The following is a 19,997-nucleotide window of genomic DNA, read 5'->3' as shown; positions in this document are numbered from 1 at the left end:
CCCCCCATCCTCTCCTAGCAGATTACATGATCTAATCTCACCCCCTATCCAGATGCAGCTCTGATGAATGTCAGCAATGCCCAGCGGTACGTTCTAACAGCCACAGATCATGAGCTCTATTCAGCTCCCACAGACAGGAGTTGTGCAACAAGATGGGATTGCAGCTTTGACCCTGTGAACTTTTTTGAGAGTGGTTTGATTCGAGGTGCATGCTATTGTGTTGGTAGGTTTTGTCTGACTTGAAATCACACTATAAGAAAAGAATAAATGAGCCTGCAGCACTTTACAATAGTGCAGCTGATTTGTGTGTACATGTACTGTTTTTTTAATGATTGTAATCTGTTGTGCATGTGTGTACATACAATACATATCTTGACCTAATATGCTTAAACTAGTGCCCTAAAAAGTTGCACAATATGACGCAATCATACCCAATAAGAAATAATTTGATGTTTAATTGGTAGTTATTGGCAGGTTTTCTGAATAATTAGATCTCACTATGGATTGGCTACCAAGTAAATCATAACTAAATAACAGACAAAATGTCCTGCTGATTTTTATGGTTGTTTAGAATAAAAAAAATATATATAAATAAATATATAAAATATAACACTAATAAAATTAAAAATACAAGTATATAAAAATAGTTTAAAAAAAAGGGGACTGGTATGTCTTACATAATTAAAATAAGTCTAAAATATTCACTGTAAGATATTCATTCATAATAGCCTGTAATTAAATTATAAAAAGCTATTTTTTATTATAAATGAAATAATAATAATAAACAATTCAAAAATGTCAGATAAGTATCTCTGTGCTAAAGTTGTTTGACCTTTCCTGAAGAAATACAGAAAAAAATCAGTGTCATTCAGTCGGATTCATTGTTGTTTGCTCCACGATTTGCAGCAATTCATGTAATCTGATTCCCCAAGAATAACATAATTTGCGTGCTTGTTGACAATGCATTGAATGGAAAAATGAGGATGAGAAAATAAGATCAGGAAATTGTTTGTTTATTAGAATAGATGTCCATAGTGACAAATCTGATTGGACACTTGCAATTATCAGCGAGAAATATTCATCATTTATAAGAAGAGACTGCAGAATTTATGTAAAAACTGATATTATTCACTTTATACATTGAACTCGAGTTGACTGTGACTTGCCTTCACAAAGACAATATGGTAAACATGTGGTAATGGTTCTCACTGTGTCCTCAAGCGCCATTTGTAACCAAGGATGCTAATCAAGAATGCTCACACTCTTTGTTCTTCTAGACTTCTTCTAAGTGCTGCCCTCAGCCTTCAGAATAGACACCTACAATGACTATTGTCATATAGAGGTGTGTGATAATTGAATTAGATGCTCCATAGGGTAAAGACTATAGATATAGAGAGGTCATAAAGCTAGACATGCCTCCACATCCTGCTCAGCACAAGGTTTTCAGCTTTGACTAACCTGAGAGGCAGATGGCCTGGAGGGCTTCAGAACAATACAGCCTGATTGGGCGGATCTGCTTAACACACGGCACTTTTCAGAGCACACAGACAGAGGTCTCATCCACTGTGGTGGTCTTTCATCATGTCAGAATGTAGCATCTTGAGATAGACTGTAAGCATAATTCCAGGGCAAGGAGAGAGAAAAGAAGATGCATGAACAAAGGTACTGTGACTGAAATCTACTGAAGGGTTTCTGGCGGGGTCATGCGTTGATGGAAGAGATATACGATATGATGTCAAATGTGTTCAAGATTTTATTTATAAAGAGACTTGTGTGTATGCTTGAGCAAATATAAATAGCCACAACTATTTGCTAATGCACACCATCAATTAGAATAGCAGTAACAATAACAATACCCAAAAAGAAAAAAAAGAGAGATTTGCACAAGCTGTATTTTCTATGTATACTATACATCTTTTGTAGATTTTCAGCTAGTCCCAGTACAAATACACTCTAAAATGTGTTGGTTTTTTTACTGCATTATATTTATTTTCCAAACAGTTAAACTTTTGATTGACAAATGTTTACTTATTTGCCCTTATTTGATTTGTAAAATTCACCACATTATTAATATTTTACATTATTAACATTTAACATAATGGTAACGTTATGTTGTTTCAAACTCTTCCAAACACAGTTATGTTTTTGTGTAACACAAAGCAACATAAAAAAGGTTAATTTTGTCCATACTCAGAAAATGTATGTTATTTAAGCTTTATATATGTTATTAATATTTAAAAAAAACTTTTACTTATTTCTTATTATTTTAATTTTATTTTTCAATTTGTATTTATTTCAGTTAGAGTTGTAGCATTTTTTTTCCCAGTTAGTTGCCAGTTCAAGTTTCGTTAGTTTTTTTAATCTACTATTTAGATTTTATTTTATTTCAGCTTTATTTAAATCAACAAAATAGATTTTTAATAGTTCCAGTTTTAGTTAACTATAACAGCCCTGCATAAACCATTATAAAATGGTCTTTATATTATATACATAAAAACGTAGTCAGGTTGACAAAAATATGTGACCCTGGAGCACAAAACCAGTCATAAGTCGCTGGGGTATATTTGTAGCAATAGCCAAAAATACATTGTATGGGTCAAAATGATAGATTTTTATTTTATGCCAAAAATCATTAGGATATTAAGTAAAGATCATGTTCCATGACGATATTTTGTAAATTTCCTACCGTAAATATATCAAAACTTAATTGTTGATAAGTAATATGCATTGCTAAGGACTTCATTTGGATAACTTTAAAGGGGATTTTCTCAATATTTGGATTTTTTTGCACCCTCAGATTCAAGATTTTCAAGTAATTGTGTCTCGGTCAAATATTGTCCTATCCTAACAAACCATACATCAATGGAAAGCTTATGACAGGTTTTGTGGTCCAGGGTCACATATAGTCTGTCAAGATGTGTCACATAAGGTTTGACCTCAATGATGAGGCACAAGAAAACATTTGATGTCATTGATGCCAGACATGATATGTCTTAAAGCATCATATTTGAATTAACACAAATTATTCCTTGAGACTTTCATCGACTCAAAAATAGTCATATGGGTTTAAAAAGGTGGTTCTTTCTTGTGGTTCCATCAAACCCATGGTTTCATCACAATTTCACCATCCAGTTAGGCACATCAACCATAACTCCTTCAAAAACAGCCAGAAACCTTGCAGTTATGATTGATGATCAGCTGACTTTCTCAGACCACACTGCTAAAACTGCCCGGTCCTGCAGATTTGCTTAATTCAACATCAAGAAGATCAGGCCCTTTCTTTCGGAATATGCTTCACAACTCCTTGTTCAAGCTCTTGTTCTATCCAGGCTGGACTATTGGAATGCTCTCTTGGCAGGTCTTCCAGCCAGTTCTATCAAACCTTTACAATTAATCCAGAACGTGGCAGCAAAATAAATTTTTAATGAGCCAAAAAGAATGCACGTCACACCTCTGTTTATCAATGTGCACTGGCTACCAATAGCTGCTCGCATAAAATTCAAGGCATTAATGTTTGCCGATAAAACCACCACTGGCTCTGCACCCCTTTACTTAAATTCATTACTTCAGACTTATTTGCCCTCTAGAAGCTTGCATTCTGCAAGTGAATGCCGCTTTATTGTGCCATCCCAAAGCAGCACAAAATCACTTTCACAGACTTTTAAATTAAATGTTCCCACCTGGTGGAAAGACCTGCCCAACTCAATCCTTAGCCATCTTCAAGAATCGGCTAAAAACACATAATGGCATGCTAAAACAATTGTGAGTAACCCGGGCCCCAGGTAGTGTAAGCCGAGCCCTAAAGGGCCATTAGAGGACCCTTACAAGATTGGGAACCCATAACTTCTCTGTGCAAACTTGTCGGCACCCCTTTATAACCAGTCAAAGTCATTTTTTATTATTGTTTACTTGTTGGAAACAGGAGACCGGGCAAAACAGATGCAATGAAAAACACCCCAACTGCTCCCATAAACTGCTCATCCCAATAAGCAGCGGGTGCCATGACCTGTCATCACTCTTGCTCACCCATTCATGATTTACACACTCTGTCCCTGTGGGTTTAAAAACTCACACTAATCCTTCAGGGATGGCCGTTTGAACCGCTGTGGAAGCTGCCCAAAGAGAGGGAAGATAAAACCGAAATCCAAGACAGACAGACCCACAAAACTGCGAGCAGAAACAGATGCAGGGAAGCTCCTGTGTTTATAATTGATTTTCAAGGGCAGCGTCTTGTTGTCAGAGTTTGTCTAACAAGCTTTCGCCTGGCGCCCTGGTGCTCGTCAACCACGGGGCGTCAGATGCGCCGGCTCCTCCTTTCTTCACTCGGGATGGCACCATCCAGAAATACCAGGATCAGGCTGTGGAATGAGATTATTTTAAGAGATAGTCTTGAAGTCTCATCTATAGACAAAAAGAGGGAGTGTTAAAGGGATAGTTCATCCAAAAATAAAATTTGCCATCATTTAGTCACCTTCATGTCAATACAAATTTGTATGAATATTTATTTATTTGTTTTTGTGCAAAACATAAAAAAGTATTTGTAATTTATTTATTTATTTTTGTCCATTTTTTGAATGTCAATGGAACCCAAAACTTTTAAGATCCAAAAAAGGACACACACGGTTCATAAGCTCACCAAGGCTACAATTGCTTGATCAAAAACACAGTAAAAAACAGGAATATTATTAAATGTTATTATAATTTATAATAAATGACGTGATGGCAAAGCTGAATTTTCAGCAGCCATTACTCCAGTGTTCAGTGTCACACGATCCTTCAGAAATCATTGAATAATTGTGCTGCTTAATATTTTCGTGAAAATTGTGCTACATTTTTTTCCAAGGATCCTTTAATGAAGTTCATAATGCCAACATGTATATGAAACAGAAATCTTTTGTCTTTACAGTCACTTTTAATCAATTGAATGCATCCTTGGTGAATAAAGGTATTAATTTCTTTAAACATTGTTTGGAATTGACATGACTGGTATAGATTTTGATGAATTCACTCACTCTCAAATCAAAATATTGTTCATATTTAAATTTTGTGTATACATTCTTTGAATAATACTTTGATTTTATTAAAGAGTGATGAACATTCCAGACAAATTTTTAGGGAAACACTTACATATTGTGGAGCCACAGGTATTCCCAGCCCCTACGTCTTTGTCCTATGTGTTTACGTCCGAGCTCATGCTTTCTTTGTGAGACTCAAGGGCTAAGCCAGTAATTGGCCATGGATCATCAATCTTACAAAGCTTCCCAAAAGCTTTTCACCCAAACTAGTGAGAAGACGAATGAAAGTGAGTTGCCAGCAAGCAGGCCCTGGGTGGAGCGATCAAGCAAGTCTGCGGTCTTTGAGAAACCACAATGTCGGTCCTACTGAAGAGTCCATCTGGTTTATGTCACATAACCCGTTCTTTGTGTCAAATGTATATGAGACACTTCATGTCCCTTTGAGGATGCATGGCAAGCAGACAGACAGGCACATTGTTTGCATAGGGCTGGCTGGAACACAGACCTGTCGAGATCATCAAGAGTTCCTCCCTGCTTATATTACACAAATGTCTTTAGTATGGTTTCTGTGCCGTGCATGAAATTGAAAATGTCTTGAGAATTTCCACGTGAAGAAAAATTACTTCAATCCAGTCCGCATTTATGGTTTCCACTTATTGTTTCTGTCTGATTTATTGACTGAGTTAGAGTGTTAGGCAGCGTTATCTTTCATTTTGCGTTTTTTTGGATTTGGGGCTCTTGTTGGTAAATGAAAAAGAAGGGAATTCATTTGCCGGAAGCCATATTTACAAAGCTGTCAAGCCATTTAGTCCAGCGTGAGGTCAGTCGAACCCTAGCATTTGTTTTCAGACTGTATTGGGTTTGGCTGAACTCTGGATGTCCACGGTTTGGCCTCCTCAGAACGCACAGGAAGACTCACAAATTTGTCAAAACGAGAGGGATGGAGTCGAACAGCTCCTAGAGCAAGTGTGGTTTCTGGGGTCATGACAATGTCTCTGCATTTCTCGTCGATGGAGATACAGTATGGGTTTCCCATCAGTCTGCATATGTTATTTATCGACTTGGGCTCATCCAAGTTAGACTGTGTGTGTCCATAAGCGAACCCCGGAGCCGCTGCTTTGGGACAGAGACTCAAATCTAGGCCCTTGCTCAGTCCAGGTCTTAAAGATGGAAAGGGGTGAAAAACAAACTGTGTCCATTTCTCCTCGGCGTCCAAAAGTAATCAGTGGTGTCATTGTACCTGTAAATCTCCTGTCCGGCAGTGGCTGGAGTCCCAGATGGGAACCCATCCCTCCACGTCGTAAATCACGAAGCATCCTTGCAGAACCGGACTTCAGCTGTATATTTCTCAAAGTGAGGGGCGGGTGGCTGCAGAAATACTGCAGAACTGTGGCCTTCGAAGTCAATTTGCAAAGTGGGCCGCATCATATTCCTGTGCGGAGATAAAAGTACATTTCTCCCTCTTACTCTTTCAATATCGCTCTCGTTCTCCCTCCCTTTTGAAGCAGAGCTGCCTTTCAAAGCACTGAGCACGCTTTCTAGCAGCTCTGCTTCAGAAAACTGTGAAATTTGATTTAAAATAATCCTGTTTATGTTATAGGAAAGCGGCTTCCTCCTGTGCCTCGTCCTGGGAAATGACCTGTTGTTGAGCCTAGGACACATAGAGTGACAGACACGTGAATGGAAACAAAAAGAATATTATGCATATACATATAGTAGACAGGAAAAAATATGCTGCTAGTCATGAATGAAGTTACAGGGAAGGTAAGCACATTGAAAAGCACTCAAACGCAACTCCAAACCTCTCTGACATTTATTGCTGTTTTAAAAACATAAGGCAATTTTCGAATTTCCTATCAATAAAAACAGACAAGAAACAAATTCTTATCTCAGTCTGGCTGACGGAGACATCTGTTTTCATCTCCGTAACTGTATATCTTCCACAGTCGGGCATCTGAAGTACTTTATATTGATTTGGGATGTGAAATTCAACTCGATTGTGTAGATTTTTTCTTTTTCGCTTAAGAATTTCAATATCAAAAAAGGTCTGTGTGCCAGATTGAAACCAGCACAAGTCATGTGGTGAATAATATCATCTTTCCAAAGTCACTAACATCACATCTTTGCTCTGAAAATACAATGCACGAGCAGAGGTGACCAAATTTTTAACTAAGAAAAGTTTGGGGAAAAAATACAAAAATATGTCAAATCAAATTCACTTATATTCTCTACATTTCAATGCACAAACAGAACAAAAGTGTTAAAACACAAAAATAAATTAGAAATGAAGATATGCTCCAGTGGCATGTTTTTGGCATGTCTTTTGCCATATGGCATGATGGGCCAAATCAAAGATCAAAGAGATATATTCAATATATTAAATTTCTGTCATCTTTTACTCACCCTCATGTTGTTCCAAACTCATATTCTGTGGAACACAAAAGCACAGATGTGTGAATAACATCCTCTTTTCAATATAATGAAAGTGAATAAGAACGGAGACTGTCAAGCTCCAAAATGACAAAAAGCACCATAAAAGTATCATAAAAGTAGTTCAAATGACTTGTACTCTATATTCCAAGTCTTCTGAAGTCATTTGATAGCTTTGTATGATGAACAGACCGAAATTCACTTTATAAAATCTGACTTTTTGTGTTCCAAAGAAGCAATGAAATCATACAGTTTTGGAATGGCATGAAGGTTTAGTGAATAATGGCAGAATTGTCATTTTGTGTAAATTACTTTAATATTTGCAGGTGTGTTAGTGTCACATTGGGACGGTTCATCTCACTGTGCCTGGTGTTTGTAAGATCCTTCAGGCAGTTTGGCTGCTAGACACAATGGACAGGAGGGCCCCAGCAGGACTGTTAATCATCGCACACACTAAACGAACGTACTAATGAGACACCAAGGTCACTGTCTGTCGTGTGTGAGGACTGATTCCCAACAGCTGTGATACATTAAAGACGTGGTGTCTTACACTGATGGTTTGCAGGCATATTAAACAGACCTTTCTGGCTAATATCTCTTGCTATGGCCTATATGTTTAACTGTAACCTTTTTTAATGACACTAGCTTGAAATAACAATGTTTAACTTAGAATAACAGTCCAATCAATCAGACTTTAGAGTTGAGGGCTTGAAACATATTTTTATTGATCACCTTTTCAGATTTTTTTTTTGCTTACGATTATGGATAGTGTTGCTCTAGGACCAACAAACAATCTTCATCAAGGAACATGTTCTACGTGGATAAGTCAGGATAAGTCAGGTTTGATGTGAGAAGATTCAAGCTAGTAATTTGTAAATAAGAAAAATCACAACCAATCTGAACATATTTTATGTAGAATGGAGGGAGATTTTGGACCAATGATATTTTAGTAGGGATGGGGCTACACAGAATAAAGATGCAGAAATGGAAACCAAGCAGCTTAGTTATTGCAGTCCAGGCCAGTTTGGACAAAAACTTGCATGGAAAAGATTTTACCGCTGGTATATAAAGCTTATACCAATATCAAACCACAAAGAAAACATCCCTCTATCCTGTAATATCAACTTTACAAATATCCCCAAAAAAAAAAAAAAAATTGCCTGAAATTCCTAAATTGTAATCACAGACAAGGTTCTACCTGAACCGAGAGTAGAACAATTCCCATTTATCAAGAAACCCACCAGCGTTGGTGGTCTACGTTATTTACTGCCCTCGATTTCGTTAGACCTATGCTCATTTTTCCAGTCTCCTTTCACAACCCCCTTCCTGTCTCAAATGTGCCAAAATGACAGAGTGCAATAAAGGAGCACAGTGGCACAGAACGCACCAATCCCATCAGTGCATGACTTTAATTACCAGGCCATCGGTTCGGCATAATGGGGAAAAGGTGGATATGCAAAAGACTAATACTTTATCCAACTTTTTCTCATTTAAACTTCTCTACATTCTTTTCTCCTTCGTTATTTACTGCCCTCGATTTCGTTAGACCTATGCTCATTTTTCCAGTCTCCTTTCACAACCCCCTTCCTGTCTCAAATGTGCCAAAATGACAGAGTGCAATAAAGGAGCACGGTGGCACAGAACGCACCAATCCCATCAGTGCATGACTTTAATTACCAGGCCATCGGTTCGGCATAATGGGGAAAAGGTGGATATGCAAAAGACTAATACTTTATCCAACTTTTTCTCATTTAAACTTCTCTACATTCTTTTCTCTTTCGTTTTGTTCTTCAGCTCATTTCTCTGAAGCATGCCCAATAATTTTCTTTTAACAAAAAACATTTGCATAAGCGAAATTATCTGCACACAGCGTGTCACACAGAAAGAATGAGCTGAGCACAGGAGCACAGGTGGCTGAAATCAGCCTTTATGGCTCACTGTGTTGCCTTCTCACTCTCCCTTTCCGTTTCTCCCATGTGCTAACTATCTCTCTCTTCAACTATAATGGATTTCAGTGTGGCAGCATGGTTACTCCCTGGTGTTCATGACTAGAGGACTAAAGCTGGTGTTGCTACAGTCTCTTTGAAGAATGAAAAATGCTGTGGACCAGATTTCATCTATCTAGAAAAGACTCTGGAGTCAATGCCTCTATAAAGACTTGGCTACAGCTACCCATTATATTAAGCTCTAATGTGATGTGCGTCTGTTGCCCATATGTTTGCATGACAAGGTCGGAGATTTGTATACCCAAATATGACATTATAAAACATGTAGGAAATGTTCTGAATCCCTAATTTTTAGGTATTGTTATGTTTTATGTAAATCTTTTGTCTGAGACATCTAGAATTGTTTATTAGCATTAAAAAGTATAACATATTTATATAGTTTTATACTCATTCTACATGCATACACACATACATATAAATAAATATATACATACGTGTGTGTGTGTTTTAATAAAACATTTGAGTGCAAAGAAAAACATATATTATTATATGTATGAATGCTGCATGTATTTTTCTTTGATGTAAAAAATCTTTATTCACGTTTTTCAGTTTAAATTTTTTTTTAATCTATATATATCTATATCTATGTATCTATAACAAAACAATATCTACACTCTAAAAAATGCTGGGTTAAATACAGCCCAGTGCTGGGTAAAATAGGGACAAACCCAGCAATTGGGCTGTTTTGACCCAGCGGTTGGGTTAAAGGTTTAACCAACCAAAACAACCCAATTGCTGGGTTTGTCCCTATTTACGTGATGTGATGTGACATGTGGCCAAGTATGGTGACCCATACTAGGAATTAGTGCTCTGCATTTATCCCATCCTAAGTGCACACACACAGCAGTGAACACACACCCGGAGCAGTGGGTAGTCATTTTTGCTGCGGCGCCCGGGGAGCAGTTGGGGGTTCGGTGCCTTGCTCAAGGGCACCTCAGTCATGGTATTGAAGGTGGAGAGAGCGCTGTACATTCACTCCCTCCCCCTACAATCCCTGCCGGTACGAGACTCAAACCCGCAACCTTTGGGTTACAAGTCCAACTCTCTAACCATCAGGCCACGACTACCCAGCACTGGGCTGTATTTAACCCAGCATTTTTTAGAGGTTACATAATATCTGTATAAAATTTCAAATATTTCTTATTGATTTTATTTATTTGTTGTAAAATTGTCTAATTTAGAAAAATATTGTTCATTTTCACATTTGAATGAGACTTTAAAAGTCAGATTTTCAGACTTTTGGACCCAATCTTGTCATTTAAATATATACACAACTCCATGTCTCTGTATTTGGTTGATTGGGACAATTTTCTAATGTTTAAAGCACTATTCGTGCTGATATACATTTCCAAACAGTGTCATGCAAACATATGGACAACAGTTGATGAATCAAGCAAATTGTCAAAAATCTATTCACAATCACACTTTGTGATAATCTACAAGTAAACTGTGAAAGAACACTGTCATTTTACCGTCACTTTAAGACGTAAGAACAACAGTCAGAAGTGCCAGCAGTTTGACTTCTCAATCATCCTGGCTGTCCTTTCTCTTAAACGCTCCACTCATTGTGCTTTGGCTCCAGCTGACCTTATTTATAGATAATAAAAACCTTCATTAGGCTGAATTCCAGCACTTGTTATAATAAACACAAGCTGTCAGAAAACTAGCCTTTCACAGGACTCAAACAGCCCATGTGTGGCTACACATTTACTTGTAGGTTAGAGAGAGCGAGAGGTCAAAGGTCAACATTTGAAACTCAACCTGGGAGAACATATATGTCTGTTTGTTCAGAATTAGGTGCTACTTTCTCAAGTGAAGTGAAAAGCTTCCTTATGCCAAGTGTTTATCTACAACTTAAGAATATTAAACAAGCCTGAATAAAACGTGTGAACACAGAAAGTGTAAGAGCTCGGCTATTTGAATGAATAGGTGCCCTTACTTATAAGGCACCTGGCCGTAACTTACCTCGTTCTGGTTGGAATAATCATTATCTTCTGTTAAGGAGGAGCATTTCGAAGGCATTTACATGCTCAAACTAAGTACTTTAGAGTCAAATAAAACAGTATGATGTGAAGAGTCAAAATATTGTTTCATATCCTCAAAAGCCATTTGCCATTGAGGCAGCTTTGCTACGCTGGCCCAGATGTTTCTGGCAGACTTTGATCAGTAGTAAAATCGTTCATCCACAAAAACCATTGCATTCCAAGACTGCGCTGGAACAACAATGATGACACCAAAAGATAGACATTGAGTGAGAGGGATAATTGTTGGATAAAGCACTTCTGCACTTTGAAGTGATATAGCACATTCTGGCATCGGTAGTAGTCTTGAGGATTGAGGTCAACATTAGCATCTTTCATTCTTTTTCTGTCTTAATCTGGATGCCATCTAGAATCATACTTCTTATTTTCCATCTTAGACCTTTCCAGAGGAACATTTTATCACTCAAATACTGCTCTTTCATTGCTCAGGAGACGTAATGGAGTTCCCAGTTATGTTTCATTTAAGTATCGACTTCATCTCAGATGTATCTCTTAAAATTCTTAAGGAGAGGTAGAAATAGAAATTTTTTGACAGAGACTTTTTCTTTACCAACTAGGTTCTTGGATCCTCCAGCATGTTCATAAAGGCTGCTATAAATAGATGTTGCGTTAATTTGATTTAAACAGAAATGGAAACATGCTGTGACCCTAAATGACAAATGGCTGGCAGCTGGGCCTGGTAGACACCTGTGCACTGAAATGTCCTATCCATGTTGTATTTTAATTGTCTGAATAATGTAATGCAATCATTCTTTGTGTGGGTGAAATGTGACATGTTATGAAGCAGTGGTGGCATGAAAAACCCTTGCATGAAATTGATCAAAAGTGGCAGTAAAGACATTTGTAAAAATTCTATTTCAAATAACTGCTGTTTTTTTTTTTTTTTTGGACTTTCTATTAATCAAAAAAAAATGCTGAAAAAAAGTATCTCTGTTTTCAACAAAATATTAAGCATTAAGTGTTTTTTTTTCATTTACTCTATAATAATAATAATAATAATAATAATAATAAATGTTTCTTGAGCACCAAATCAGAATATTAAAGTGATTTCTGAAGGATAATGTGACACTGAGAATGGGGTATTGGCTGCTGAAAATTCAGCTTTGCATCACAGAAATAAATTATATTTTAAAATATATATTAAAATAGAAAACTGTACATTGTAATAATATTTCACAATATTGCTGTTTTACTGTATGTTTGTTTGGTCAAATAAATGCAGCCTTGGTGAGCATCAAGGATTTCGTTCACTGTCTTTAAAAAATCTTGCTAACTCCAAATATTTGTACAATTTTTTGTGGATGGATTTTGCTTTTAATAACAGAAAATGTTCAAAATGTATTACTCTAAACCTGTTTCCCCCCAAATTTACACCTATGCTACAAAGGCATTGATCTACACTGAAATAAGAATATTCCCATATTAGCAAGGGGCCCTTGAACCAACCAAGTTTTTTAGTTGTCTGTGTGGTCCACATGGACACACACCACTGGTGTGTATGGGAGATCACTCTCCAAGGGCCGCGTCTCTCTCTTCCCAGGGGACAGAGCTCCACGCAAGGCAGAGTCAGAGTAGTTTTGTGCGTGTTTCATGCCTCTGATTCAGCTTCTGCCTGCTGCACAATGTCTATCTGTCATCCGCATGTCTCTGTCCAGCTCCAGGAATGCTGTTCTTAAGCTACCAAAGTTTGTATTTTTTGCTTTTGCCCTGAGTGATGGTATCAATCATTCCTGGAGACGTACTCACTGACTCAAAGTGACAGAAAAAGCCACAGACATCTTCACACGAGGCTGCATTTTCCAGTTCCTCCAACTGCTGATCGAAATGTAAACATACTGTATGCATTTTTGACAATGCAGTTAGAAATCAGATTGATTAAGTTCTTTTGTACTTCTCCAAGTATTGAAAAAATACTTTCTACTACTCTTCTAATTACCTGAGCCTTTTTTAATAGCTTATGTAACCACAATTGGGCCCCTTCTTTACATTGATCCAAGTGAATCTACCGCTCTCCAATCACAAAGCTAATTAAAAGGTTAATGTGATGCTGTTGAAAAGGAAATGGAGAATCTTACATTGCTGTGGTTGAAAATTGTAGCGGAAGCCCTCCACGCCGGCCCCTGAACCCTTCCTTCAAAGACGAGCTGGAATCCTCCAAGTATTGTGCGGGCAGGCTGTCTTCCAAACTGGCTTCCTTCTCCTTAAAAGCTTTTCAAGAGGATGGGAGAATGAATGAATAACATTGATAGCGTGCACTGCTTTTTAAGATGCAGACTGAGAACGTGGCACGGTGCCTAAGCAAACCCTAAAGCGGTATGCCCCATTTCAACGCATCCTGACACAATGCATCATGTAATAGAACGCCTTGTCTGAAGCCTAGAAAACAATAGCTTTCTTTGAGTATTATCAAGCTCATTGTGGAAGAGCTGTCATTCCCAGTAGCATTGCCATGGCTGAAGGTGTACATTGAGGTGATTCTCTCCTTATGTTGAGACTTTTTATAATGAAACCAGAGACTGCAAGCATCTGGCAGAGAGCTTTGGGTGTTCAAAAAAAAGAGTGCTTTGTGTGACAAGAGTGAATTTTATTTTCAAGGCGTTCAGCTGATATCAGAGGAAGACCTAGTTTGTTAGGGCTATGGTAGAGATATTGTGGAGAGTGAGGGTGGATTTCTGTTGACAGCAGCATGTGAGAAACTCATCTGTGGCACTGAAGCACTTCAAATTTAGGGTTCTGACAGCTAGAGTTCCCATGGAAATCCAAGAGAGGCCTCGGGGAAGGCCTGTGTCAGATTCTCCACAGGAGATTCACTGCTTCTTACATCAGTCTCTGGTCCAGGGGACAGAGCTCCACGCAAGGCAGAGTCAGAGTAGTTTTGTGCGTGTTTCATGCCTCTGATTCAGCTTCTGCCTGCTGCACAATGTCTATCTGTCATCCGCATGTCTCTGTCCAGCTCCAGGAATGCTGTTCTTAAGCTACCAAAGTTTGTATTTTTTGCTTTTGCCCTGAGTGATGGTATCAATCATTCCTGGAGACGTACTCACTGACTCAAAGTGACAGAAAAAGCCACAGACATCTTCACACGAGGCTGCATTTTCCAGTTCCTCCAACTGCTGATCGAAATGTAAACATACTGTATGCATTTTTGACAATGCAGTTAGAAATCAGATTGATTAAGTTCTTTTGTACTTCTCCAAGTATTGAAAAAATACTTTCTACTACTCTTCTAATTACCTGAGCCTTTTTTAATAGCTTATGTAACCACAATTGGGCCCCTTCTTTACATTGATCCAAGTGAATCTACCGCTCTCCAATCACAAAGCTAATTAAAAGGTTAATGTGATGCTGTTGAAAAGGAAATGGAGAATCTTACATTGCTGTGGTTGAAAATTGTAGCGGAAGCCCTCCACGCCGGCCCCTGAACCCTTCCTTCAAAGACGAGCTGGAATCCTCCAAGTATTGTGCGGGCAGGCTGTCTTCCAAACTGGCTTCCTTCTCCTTAAAAGCTTTTCAAGAGGATGGGAGAATGAATGAATAACATTGATAGCGTGCACTGCTTTTTAAGATGCAGACTGAGAACGTGGCACGGTGCCTAAGCAAACCCTAAAGCGGTATGCCCCATTTCAACGCATCCTGACACAATGCATCATGTAATAGAACGCCTTGTCTGAAGCCTAGAAAACAATAGCTTTCTTTGAGTATTATCAAGCTCATTGTGGAAGAGCTGTCATTCCCAGTAGCATTGCCATGGCTGAAGGTGTACATTGAGGTGATTCTCTCCTTATGTTGAGACTTTTTATAATGAAACCAGAGACTGCAAGCATCTGGCAGAGAGCTTTGGGTGTTCAAAAAAAAGAGTGCTTTGTGTGACAAGAGTGAATTTTATTTTCAAGGCGTTCAGCCGATATCAGAGGAAGACCTAGTTTGTTAGGGCTATGGTAGAGATATTGTGGAGAGTGAGGGTGGATTTCTGTTGACAGCAGCATGTGAGAAACTCATCTGTGGCACTGAAGCACTTCAAATTTAGGGTTCTGACAGCTAGAGTTCCCATGGAAATCCAAGAGAGGCCTCGGGGAAGGCCTGTGTCAGATTCTCCACAGGAGATTCACTGCTTCTTACATCAGTCTCTGGTTCAAAGAGGGCACCTCAACCACTGTCAGAATCAATACCATCTCTGCTACACATTGTCATTTTTATGAAGACGAACATACTGTATAAACTATTTTTACATCGAAAAAGCTAAATATTAATGTAGATTTAACAATATATATACCGTACACTATCACTCAAAATCTGGAGTCAGTAAGATCTTTGTAAAAGAAATGTAATTATTTTAAAGAAATTAATACTTTTATTCAGCGTAGATGCATTAAATTGATCAAGGATGACAGCAAGCACAGTTATAATGTTACAGAAGACTTCTTTGAATAAATAATGTTCTTTTGAACTTTCTATTCAAAGAATTCTGAAAAAAAGTTCTGCACAAAATATTAAAGAAATGTTTTCAACATTGATAAGAAATGTTTCTGGAGCACTAAATCAGCGCCAACACACACACACACACACACACACACATATACACAGATATATACACACTGTATTCAAATAAATGCAGCTTTAACATAAAAAAATATATAAAAATCTTACTGACCCCAAACTTAAAAATACAGAGTTAAAAAATGAATCTTAAGAAAACTTTTATATGTTGTTGGTTTGGATGCTGGTATAGTGGTGTAATTTCCTCACCAGGCTGCTAACTATCTAAACCAGCATCACTATCGTGGTCAAACAGTTAGAATTTCTGAGAAAAGTCATAGAAAGTCATCGCTAGAATGAGTTTGCTGTTTAGCAAAATGGATTTGCTGGTTCACCTGCTAGATCACCAAACCAACAGGAATCTGAACCAGCAAATTGGCCAATTCTTCATTTTGAAACGGCATTTGCAATGAATTTTACTTCAATATTTAGCAGTAAAACAGGATATTCAATGAAAAAAAAAATGCAGGATGAATCTTGATCGACCTGAGTAAAGTGGGTGGTCCATACCAAAATGGAATCAGGTGGTTGAGGGTCTGCAAAAGACCTGCAAAAGAACAAAAATATGTATTAAAAACGTATTAATAAAAAAGGTATTAATACATTTAGAAAAACCTAAAAACACTCACCTCATCATAAAATTACACATTTTTATCTTCCTATTTTAAAAGAACTCCTCTCGAGGGTCGTTGTTCATTGTTTTCATTAATAATTGTTGCTGGATGGTCAGAGTTTAGGTTGGACTGAAAGACGTGGCTAATGTGCAGATATTGTTCTGCCTGGGTGGGCTTGAACCTCAAGATAATCTCAGCCTCACATCTGCTATAAACAACAACAGGGAATAAACTGAATTGTGGTTAAACTTTGGTTAAACGTCACCATGGAGGACTACTCATTCAGCACAGGTGTCATGTTTAATACCTCTCATATATCAAGAAGTGAGCAGGCAAATAAAATAGAGGAGCGCCATATGGGTTGGCGTGGAGAGGAGGGGGATTTCCGTTTTTAAAAGCCTCTGTTGCTCCTCTATGGGTCTGGACGCCATAAAGTGGATACGATTACTATGGTGCCATACGGTTCTTTGGACACATCAGAAGGTCAGCAGACATTTTTTATTACTATCTGAACTTTGGCCAGAGAAAAATGTCAGTACATGGGTAAAGGAATGAAGACGAGAAGGAATTACATTTTATTCCCCTCATCTCTCTCTCTGTAATTATTCAATCATGCTTAATTGTTTTTTCTCTAGTGTGTGGTCTAGGTGAGAGAGAAACAATAAGCCCTCATTTTTTTGTGAAAGCAAATTGCTTATTCTTCTTCGGTAAACAGAGCTATAGAGATAGAAGACGTCCTCTTGGAGGACATCGGAAGACCACAATGTCTAATAAATCTCAAGACTTGGTAAGCCTGTTCTCCTTGGGCTTGCATGCGAATAATCACAATACACACACATATACACATGTACATATACAGACACACTCTAACTAAATGATTCACAAAACAATAAAGAGATGGACAATATAAAGGAAGCTTTCTGAAACAAACGACGATTGAACAGTGCAGGAAATGCAGTGCAGTTCATTAAAAGGTGATTGATGATTAGCTCGCTGTGTGACATATGCTAAATGGGTGGATGATTATCAGCTGAAAAATTAAACACCTCTTGTCCTTGAAACCGTTAAGCTCTCCTCCCGTGCTTGTCTGTTTAAATCCTCCCTGGCGATAAAGCCGTGTTTATTCTCTCTCATTACAGACCTCAGAGGCTGGGGAACGGACAAAGGAATTCAAGTGCCTCTGAAGTTTCTCATTCAAACACACACACACACACACACACACACACAGAGAGAGAGAGAGAGAGAGAGAGAGAGAGAATAGTACAGATTTCAGATTTTGGCTCTCAAAACCTAGGAAGCTGCCTACCTAGACAACATTTTTTGCATGAACACTCAAAACAACCAAAAAACGTATGTGTATACATCAACCTATGTATATAAATCTATAAATTTTGTATTGTAAAGAAAAGAAAAAAAACATATTGCACATCGTTATAATAATATACAGTTAATAAATTCATGACATATACGGTGGGACAAGCCAAAATCACCATTCTAAGGGTGAGACAAAGACATCACTAGCTACTTTTTATGCTAGGTTAATTTTATGTCAAATAGAAGTCTAACATATCTGATTTCAAGTTCTCATTTTTAAGAATATAGGTTTGGTGCCTTTATTCAATCAATCCCAGCATGTTATGCAACAGTAGATATTCCTGTGCACTAATAAACTGATTAGCATTCAACAATGACTTTCACTTTTATTGCTCATAGTATAGGTTGCCTTCCTACAATACACAACATACCTTCATTTACAGTATATTGATGAATCTTTTTGGAATTCTCTCTTTGCAATTTGGAGAAGACTGAATGGCTTTGTTGGTGCTTTTCGTTCTTCCTGTGAAGAGGATGAAAGGATTAATCAGAGTGCCACTTGTCTGTTTAATGTTAATGATTTATTGTCGACTTGCCCTTCAGCTGACTGTAACTGACAGACAGATTTTGACAGGAAATTGCTTTTAGCTGACTGTCTCTCCTGTGTCCTCTCTGCGTCTGACTATCATTTTTCATTCTGTCCCCTCTACAAATGAAAGTGGAAGACAAAGAGAGAAGGAAAAATTATGGAATGAAGGAAGAGAAACAGGAGAGAAATCATCAAGAAAGACCTAATAATATAAACAACCCTCATTTTGAGGTTTGGTGAATCTTAATTATCATCTGGCGGGAAACTGACTGTTGTTTGTTCTTTTAAAAAATATATAAGACTTGCAGTCTTATTGTCATAATGTCACTGGCCTCTCATTTATTTTCAAGCTTGATTCACTATAAAGGAATTATGCTATGCTTTCTAATAAATCAAATCAAGCAAATAAGGGGGCTAAAAATCATGTCCTGAAGTTTGAGTTACAGCATTGATTGCATTCAAACTGTTTTGCTGGAACGAGAGAGAGAGATTGATTGGATCATTTGAAATTTTTTTCAGTCACTGATAATGATCCCAGAGTTGCATTTGCAGCCATAAACAATCCATAACTCTGCCGTTATGAATATGACCCATGCTTTCCATTGGGCTCTTGATATCTTCTCTATTCTCTCTCATTGTACCGTAACACCATGAAATGACAAAATGACCAAATACAAAGCAGCATTGCCACCCAAGACTTATTTAATCACATAGTCACTTATTTAAATCTGACACTTTAAGCTTCAGTTGTTTGAAATAAAAATGGTACTGAGAGGAATGATATCGCATTGGTAATATCAAACAAAAGCACATAACAAATTGACTAAAATTAAACTGAATTAAAATGAAAAGCATAGAAATGAAAACAAAATCTAATTCAAAATATTAATACAAACTATAATAGCATGTAAATAATATTAAAATAACACTGCCCTAGTGATTATCATTTGGTGGTCCACAGGTATATATCACTCACCACAAACATACACTAATTCCCCAGTTTCCTTAATGTTGCAGTGAGAAATGAAAATGATCCAGAAGAGAAATATTTTCACAATGAATTTCATATGATGATCTGATAAGATTCACATTTAGCATAACAAATACTGGCTTCGATATTCTCTTCGGACACATACTGTTACTAATCACAGGACTGGCTAAGTTCAAAGTACAGTGTTTCAAATTCTTAATCAACGCAACTCTCCCCAGAAACCCTATCAAAACAATGAGTCAGTCATGTTGTGTCCGTCCCTTAAAAATGTTCTCCCCCGAGACCAGTTAGATTGGCGGACACGGTCACAGATACTCCCGATGCCACATTTAATGCTGATCTCAGAAGAACTGGTGTTTTTATGCGGCCCTCCAGTCGTCTTCTCGCAATGGTTACGAGTCATCGTTACGGTGCTCCCCAGGGTTCAGGATTAGGCCCAATTGCAGATTCCTTCTCGATT

The 19,997-nt window shown here is 37.7% G+C and overlaps 2 long non-coding RNA genes across 2 annotated transcripts; both read right to left on the bottom strand.

Annotated features, from left to right (window-relative positions):
* Window positions 1-3,685: 3,685 nt before the first annotated feature.
* On the bottom strand, window positions 3,686-14,050 carry LOC107597826 (uncharacterized). Its single transcript, XR_001610495.1, has 3 exons — window positions 13,569-14,050; window positions 5,128-6,666; window positions 3,686-4,401 (listed from the first exon to the last, which is right to left on the bottom strand). It is a non-coding gene; the product is annotated as an uncharacterized lncRNA (long non-coding RNA).
* Window positions 14,051-14,714: 664 nt separating this feature from the next.
* Window positions 14,715-17,144, bottom strand: LOC107597827 (uncharacterized). The gene is made up of 3 exons (XR_001610496.1): window positions 16,659-17,144; window positions 16,516-16,576; window positions 14,715-14,999 (listed from the first exon to the last, which is right to left on the bottom strand). It is a non-coding gene; the product is annotated as an uncharacterized lncRNA (long non-coding RNA).
* Between the last annotated feature and the right edge of the window lie 2,853 nt (window positions 17,145-19,997).

This window comes from Sinocyclocheilus grahami, unplaced genomic scaffold, assembly GCF_001515645.1.
Source record: "Sinocyclocheilus grahami isolate Dianchi unplaced genomic scaffold, SAMN03320097.WGS_v1.1 scaffold238.1, whole genome shotgun sequence".
Lineage (NCBI taxonomy): Eukaryota > Metazoa > Chordata > Actinopteri > Cypriniformes > Cyprinidae > Sinocyclocheilus > Sinocyclocheilus grahami.
Note: the sequence above shows the minus strand (reverse complement) of the source record. Positions and strands in the feature narration are given on the sequence as shown.